Source organism: Columba livia, chromosome 1, assembly GCF_036013475.1.
Source record: "Columba livia isolate bColLiv1 breed racing homer chromosome 1, bColLiv1.pat.W.v2, whole genome shotgun sequence".
NCBI lineage: Eukaryota > Metazoa > Chordata > Aves > Columbiformes > Columbidae > Columba > Columba livia.
Genome location: NC_088602.1, coordinates 51,329,365 through 51,337,180, shown reverse-complemented (window position 1 = coordinate 51,337,180; position 7,816 = coordinate 51,329,365). Strand labels below are relative to the sequence as shown.

General features: G+C 40.6%; 1 long non-coding RNA gene across 2 annotated transcripts in view; it reads left to right on the top strand.

Moving 5' to 3' along the window:
- Window positions 1-5,565, top strand: part of LOC110361215 (uncharacterized) — a 122,155-nt gene extending 116,590 nt beyond the window's left edge. The window contains exons 4-5 of one of the 2 annotated variants that reach the window (XR_010471329.1): window positions 203-326; window positions 642-5,565. This is a non-coding gene — a long non-coding RNA (uncharacterized LOC110361215). Of the gene's footprint in view, window positions 1-202 lie in introns of both variants that reach the window. The other variant, XR_010471325.1, reaches the window with a different exon arrangement.
- Window positions 5,566-7,816: the final 2,251 nt, after the last annotated feature.

Here is a 7,816-nt window from a genome sequence, read left to right as displayed (position 1 = left end):
ATTGAGCTGATATTTCCTTAGAACTGTCTGTCATAACTATCACAACGTTATTCAAAATGTAAATGATTGGTTTAGATCCCATAACTTTATGCATAAAAGGTGGCTGTTCCACCTGTCTACAAAATTTTACATTTACTTGTAATGAATTTCATTTTGCTTGTTGTTAATCAGTCTCACAATATCCTTCTTCCATTCCCCACAGTGGTTTATTTTTACTGCCTTGAAAAACCTCATCTCACACTTTTCCAAGCTGTGTATTAATACATTGAAAACAACATGTCTTATCACAGATCCCTATGGAACTCCGCTGGTCACTTCCCCACACAGTAAGACATTTTGGTTTATTTCTGTAATCTACTTCTTATCTTTTCAATCTCTGTGCAAGAAATTTCTTTCTCATACCATAGCTGCTTTGTTTCCTCTAAAGTCTTTGATGAGTGACATTGCTAATAGCTTTTTGGAAATCCAAGTGCACTGCAGACAATTTATCACTTTACCAAGTACCTAATCAGTTATGCTTGATAGTACATAAAGGCAGCATGGAAGTATCTAATGTACAATGTTTTGTTATAAACCTTTCAGTCTGTGTTGATTAATCTTTTTTTCTTTTTCTTTTTCTTTTTTGTTTTTTTCTTCCTGAGACTTCTCTCTGTTTTTAGCAGATTACTCTAGGATCAATGTAGGATCAATGCCCTTTTTTTTTTTATGACACAGAATATAATTCTTAGAGCATAGTATTGGGTTTAGGCAGCAAGGTTTTGGTTGCTGGGAAGCTGTAAGGGTGGCCTCTGTGAGAAGAGACCAGGGATTGCCCTGTGCCAAGCACAGCAGCTCTGCAATGGACCTACTACAGGACACAGCTGAGCCTGCCAGTGAAGTTGATGGTGCCTCTGTGTAAACATATTTAAGAAAGGGCAAAATGCCACACAGCAGTGTGTGAGGAGTGAGGAGAAATACGCAAAGTGTGAAAAACAGTCTTGTGATTGTGAGGTCAGAGAAGAAGGAGGGGGAGGCAGCACTTCAAGAAGATGTTCCTCTGCAGCCTGTGGAAGTTTTGTAAGAGGCCAGGGTGAAGCAGGTACTTCCCTGCAGCCCATGGAGAGAACACATCTGAGCTGATGTCTACACTGTAGCCTGTGAAGACCCCATGGTGGAGGTTTATCCTGAAGGACTGCATCCATGCGAAGGCCCCTCATTGGAGCAGGGGTGTGGTCTGAACAGTAGTGGAGTCTGATAAGGTCATAAACCAAACTTTATTGAGGCAGTAAGAAAGATGAGCAACAATGTGCTCACACAGTGACTCACCCAATCACCAACAGCAAACTCAAGGTTGTAAGTGATATCATGGCTCCAGCAGACTATCAGGAACACTTACTGTCTGGGTCATCTGACCAGAACAGGCATAGGTGCAAATGTCTTTTGAATGCGTATAAAAGTTGCATTATACCTTCACTACAACAATGGCAGAAAGACTTGAGAAAATCATAACTTACATGGCAATAGTGTGTCCTACACTTCATCTCAGAAGATGTGAGAGGCATCTTGCCTACCTGGCAACGCTTGTCAAGGGGAATAGGGTAAAAAGGAAGGAGTGTGACAGAAGAATGGTTACCGACTGATAGTAACCCCTACCTCCTACTCCTCCAGGCCACTTGAGTTGTGTGGGCAACGAGGAGGTTGGATATGGGACTGAAGGAGTGAAGTTGAACTTGAGAAAAAGGAGGCGGCAGAAAGGTTGGTTAGTGATTTATCTTTATTTATCCTCATCCTATTTTATTTTTAGTTAGCTATTTATTAAATATATTTTCCCCAAGTCAAACTTATTTTGCCTGTAATGGTAACTGGAAAGTAATCTCCCCATCTTTATCTCAACCCACAAGCTTCTTTCAACTTATTTTCTCCCCCATCCTGCGAGGAGAGGAAATGAGAGAGCAGCTGGGTGAGAGTCTGGCAGTTCACCAAAGCCAACCCACCACAGGCCTTTAGCATTTTTGATCATATTTTTAATTTGAAAATCAGCTAAAATAAGGTTCAGTTACTCTTTTAGGCATTCAGCAGTATTGCAACAGAAAACCTCCATATGCATTGACTGCAAGAGAATTCTGTCTCTTCCTTCATGCCACGTGAAGTACAAACTTTCTGGTTTCTAGAGTAAGTATTCTGCAATTTGAAGCCAGATTTCTTACACAGATCTAAAATATATTAAGCCCCACATCCTTCCACTTCCACTGTGAAAAAAATCTGAAGTTTATGTGGAAAACAATGTGTTAGTGCAACTGCTGGAGAAATGGAGTGACATGAACCTCATGAAGGAGAACAAAGGGAAGAGCAAAGTCCTGAACCTGGGAAAGAATAACTTCCTCTGGCTGTACCTACAGACTATGGGACGAGATACTGGAAAGCAGCTCTGAGGAGAGGGATCTGGGGGTTCTGGTCGATATCAAGCTGAACATGAGCCAACAGTGTGCCCTGGCAGTCAAAAGGACCAACCGTGTCCTGGAGCGCATCAAGCACAGCATTGCCAGCTGCTTGAAGGAGGTGATTGACCTGCTTGAAGGATGTGATTGACCTGCTCTGCTCTACAATGGTGTGATGTCCCCTGGAGCACTGTGTGCAGTTCTGGGCGCCACAGTATAAAAAAATATATAAAGCTACTAGAGAGTGTCCAGAAGAGGGCTACAAAGTTGGTAAAGGGTTTGTAGAGGAAGCCTCATGAAGACCGGTTAAAGTCACTTGGTTTGATCAGCCTGGAGAAGAGGAGACTTAGAGGAGACTTAGAGGAGACCTCATTGCAGTCTATAGCTTCCTCACAAAGGGAGGAAGAATGGCAGGTGCCAAACTCTTCTCTTTAGTGACCTGTGACAGAACCCAAGGGAATGGCAGGAAGATGTGCCAGGGGAGGTTTAGGTTGGACATTAGGAAAAGTTTAGGTTTAGGTTGGACATAGGAAAAAGTGGTGGAGCATGGAAACAGGCTCCCCAGGGAGGCAGTCATGGCCCCAAGCCTGAGAGTGTTCCAGAAGCAATTCAACACTGTCCTTGGACACATGGTGTGAACTTTGGCGTTGTCATATGCAGGGACAGGAGTTGGACTCTATGATCCTTGTGGGTCCCTTCCAACTCAGGACATTCTGTGATTCCTGCACCGGTACATTCTGGGGGCCAAAACTTTTCCAAACTGGCTGAAAAGGGGCTTGGCAAAAACTGACCTGGAGGCCTGTTTAAACTCAATACTGTCAAATAAAACTTTCTAGAAAAGAATCAGTATGAGGCAGATAATGAAATGTAAATGTTCACAGACCTGGCAAATTAAAAGAGATTGTTCCCATTTTCAAGAAATTTTGAAGAAGTCTGGGTAAACAACTATATATAGCTACACTAGAGCTGTCCCATGTTGTATATAACACAGACATACATATATATATAATTTCTTAGAAGAAGGAAAATTGTGACACTACTTTTTCTTCTTGCAAGGTATTATTGCTGCTAGTTATACATAGTGCTGTACGAAGAGTTCTATGGCTGCTGGGGCAAAGCACTGAATAAAACTTAACTAGACAATGAAAATCTTTAGTGCTGGAATTATTTACTTAATATAACCATGTTATCTTAACATTGTGTTTTTGCCACTACACAGCTTCTTTTCATAGAAGATGAAACACAATTATAGGATATTATCAAATGTTAAAAGATAATAATTATGAATATAATTTGTCCAATGTAACTAATTAATTTTCATTTTGTAATAATAAGTGAGGCATTATGAAGAATTATTACATTTTTGGAATAAAAAGAACACTCTGGGGTTCTGTTGTTAATGTTGTTCTTAATCAGTTTAATTTTGTTTTCAATATAGCCAAATAAATTAGCATAGCAAATAAAGTGTTTATTCCTTAATATCTAAGAGCAGCTGTCTTCACGTTTTCTATCATATGTTTCACTCCCAAAAGGAAGGAGAATATTTTCTGCTTGCACATTGCTGTTTTTTTGCAAAGACTCAGAGAAAACAGCATTTTTTTCTAATCTCAAATAAATGCACCCAGTACTTCCTCCCTTCATTTCCTCCTTTCTGCTGTGTCTTGGCTGTGGCCTTTCACTGTCGGTTCTGGAATTCCTCCACATGGAATTGCAAAATCAATAATTAATTATTCTTGCAACAGTGAAAATGTTGAATTCCCAGAAATATGAAGGATATCATTTTTAGGAAGGACATTAGAACCTATTTTTCTTTATACTGGAAGTGCCATTCCCTAAGTCTGATTGTTTTTGTCTGTGTGTTTATTTTTATCTGAGAGAAATCTTTCTCATCTTGAGGTCATGATTGAAAAAGCTGAGAATACAATTAGCAACTTAATCAAGTTGTTCATCATCATAATCAAAAGAGATTTGCAGGCAAATGGGAGCAGAACATTCAACACAAAGGTAGAAAAGGAAAGACAAGGAAGATTATTTGCCTTTTTAAATTTTTTTTCTTTTTTTTTTCAGATGTGCTTTTTAAAAGCTGTTAAAACCTTAAAGGCAACCCACACTCTTACAAATATAAACAAATATCTGTGAACAGAACAGGAGAATGTAAAAACAGTGTCTCAAGTCAGAATGAATACAGGTGGTACCCTGAATCTGTTTACCCTTTTTGAAAGAATTAATAATAAATTCAAAATGTTACATGCCCCAGAGATTAACAGTTTCAAAATAAAATTCCTACTAATTCTCAGATCAGTCTATTATTGGGATGTAATACAAATGTTGCAGTTACACTAGGTTATTTACACTGCATAATTTGGTGACTACCTTTTTAACACATAGCTCACTTTGTGGAATAGGGAAGAGAAAATGTCATTTTCTTCCCTTTATGTTTTAGTGGCTGCAAATCTTCAAGAAAACGAAACACTGTATCAGGTCAAAGTATAAAATGTCGGTATTAGTAATGAGATGGTTCTTAAAGATAATCAGTACCACTAATAGTTTTGAAGTCCATTAAAACAAATCTCTGGAGCTTCTTGGCTGTTTGCCAGATCAATGCTATGATAATATCTATATCAACACTTCTTGTCAATTGAACATACACATTATCACCTAATTAATAAGGGTGTGGAAGCCGTTTGAGTTTATTTTACTTTCCTTTATGCTAATATGTCCACATTTATTACTGTTCATCTTACGTTTTCTTCAAACTCTTCGCTTACTTGTTTATACTAGGGTATTTAATAAAAATAGCCATTCATTTTGTAGTCCTTTGCATTCACTATGACAAAATTAATCAGCATAATATCAAAAACTCCTAAGGAGACATTTCTGACAATCAAAATCCTCAGAAAGCTCACCAATTTTCATGTAACATATGGTTCCCATTCACATTCACATTCTAATCCAAGTAGTAGGCTGTTCCATTTAGGAAACGCAGCCTGGGCAGAGGCAGGATTGGACAGGCTGGATCAAAGGACTGAAGCCAATTGTATGAGATTCAAAAAGACTAAATGCCGTGTTGTGGCGGATGCCCCTCGACCCGTCTCCCTGGCGCCAGCCAAACCAGCAGCAGTTAGGTCCAGACTCCAGAGGAGATAAGGGCCGGGCCATAGCCATGCCAAGAACTCCTTCCAGGAGACCCACAGGGAAGCAGAATGGCACATTGAATGCCAGTGGCTTGTGGGTGCAGGGAGTCTCGTGCAGATTTTTCCTACTGTATACAATTTGACTATGAGTCAACCACTTCATTATATAAATACAACAGCCTGGATGAGCCCCCCTTGAGCTCTCCCTGCTAAGTAAGTGAGGTGTATGGCAATGGTTTTACTACTCAGAGATCAGTGGATGAGCCAAATTCAAGTTCAATATTAATGATTTAGCTTAAGTAGGTGAACACCAAATGTAATGGATTATTTAGAGATATAGGGTTGTATGATTTTTGATATTCTCTTTGATTCATGTTACTTAGTAGACTAGATTGGTTAAGATTTTAAGCTCGTGTTTACCAAAAGCAACTGCAGACTACACTAAACACCTGCAAGATAAAGTCTAACTTGCATTTTGCTGGGAAAAATGGGACTGACTGGGAAAACAACGATCCAAGACTAACGCAGAGACATCACAGACATCTGCAGTGTGGGGCCTGTTTGCACTTTGCTAAGAAGAAAGGATTTATCCGGACAAAATGACACCTTCAAGGATAAGGACAAAAAACAACATCTACAACTCAACAAAACAGAGGCCTACCTGGAGTCAGGGAAAAGGGGTCCAATGGGGAGCAAGGGACCTGGTGGTGAAATTTTGCTGTTGGACGGGATCTTGATGTGAATAGTCTGTAAAGATGCTTGGGCAGACCTCTGTGTAGGTACCCGGCTTGAGCCAGCCCTTTGTTATTTTACTCCATAAAATATTTTTCCCGAAAATTTTGCCTTCTGAAAGTCTACTTCGCATGCGGTTATGGGTGTCCCCTAAAAGTTTGCCTTTGGAGCTCTAAGTACAGGCTCTGGAGCGAACAGTTGCCAGGGGAAGAAGAACCCTGAACGTTTGCATTGTGACAGATATACAAGTTGCCCGAGAGTTTGCCTCTGGAGCTTCAAAACAGACCCCCTGGAGCAAACAGTCCTCAGGGAGAGAAGACACTTGAAGGTTTGCTTCATGAACAAATACACGTGCCTGGAAAGAAGATAAGCAATATTTGGTTTGGTATATCTCCCTCATACAGTAAATAATAGAGCAAACCCACCACCGAAATCTTTAGTCATGCTTCTCTTTAAGAAATCCAGACATTGTTCTGCATCAAGCAGAACCCTAAATAACTCCCCCATGACATGTGTCCTGCACTTGGGCCACAATAACCACATGCAACACTACAGACTTGGGGAAGAGTGGCTGGAAAGTTGCCTGATGGAAAAGGACCTGGGTATGTTGGTCAACAGCTGGCTGAATATCTGGCAGTGTGCTCAGGTGGCCAAGAAGGCCAACAGCATGCTGGCTTTTATCAGAAACAGTGTGACCAGCAGGATTAGGGAAGTGATCGTCCTCCTGTACTTGACACTGGTGAGGTCACACCTCAACTACTGTATTCAGTTTTGGGTCCCTCACTATAACAAAGAGACTGGGGTGCTGGAGAGAGTTCGGAGGAGGGCAATGAAGCTGGTCAGGGGTCTAGAGCACAAGTCTCACAAAAAGTGGCTGAGGGACCTGGGTTTGTTTAACCTGGAGAAGAGGAGGCTGAGTGGAGACCTTATCGCTCTCTACAATTACGTGAAGGGAGGCTGTAGAAAGGTGGCTATCCATCTCTTTTCCCAGGCAACAAGTGACAGGATGAGAGGAAATGGACCCAAGTTGCTCCAGGTAAGGCTTAGATTAGGAAAAATTTCTTCACTGAAAGGGTTGTCAAGCATTGGAACAGGCTTCCCAGGGAAGTGGTTGAGTCACCAGCCCCAGAGGTATGTAAAAGATGTGTAGGTGTGACACTTAGGCACATGGTTTATTTGTGGACTTGGCAGTGTTAGGTTAACAGTTGGACTTGATGATCTTCACAAACTTTTCCAACCTAAATGATTCTATGATTCTAGGATTTGACAAATATAATATTGAACTTTACCAAGTTTCATTGCTGGCTCAAACTAAATTTTTCTCTCGTGATCTCAGAATTCTTCAGGATCCTCCACCTAATACTATCCGACATGCACTGCAGCTGAAAACAATACCAAAAAGCAAAATCATTTTAAAGTGCTTCATCAAAGCATGTGTGTCAACAAGCTCATCCAATGGTGACAGCAATGTACCTATAGGTGGTGATTTGGTCAATATAAGGATTCCTTGCTGAGGATGCCCATCTCTCTCAA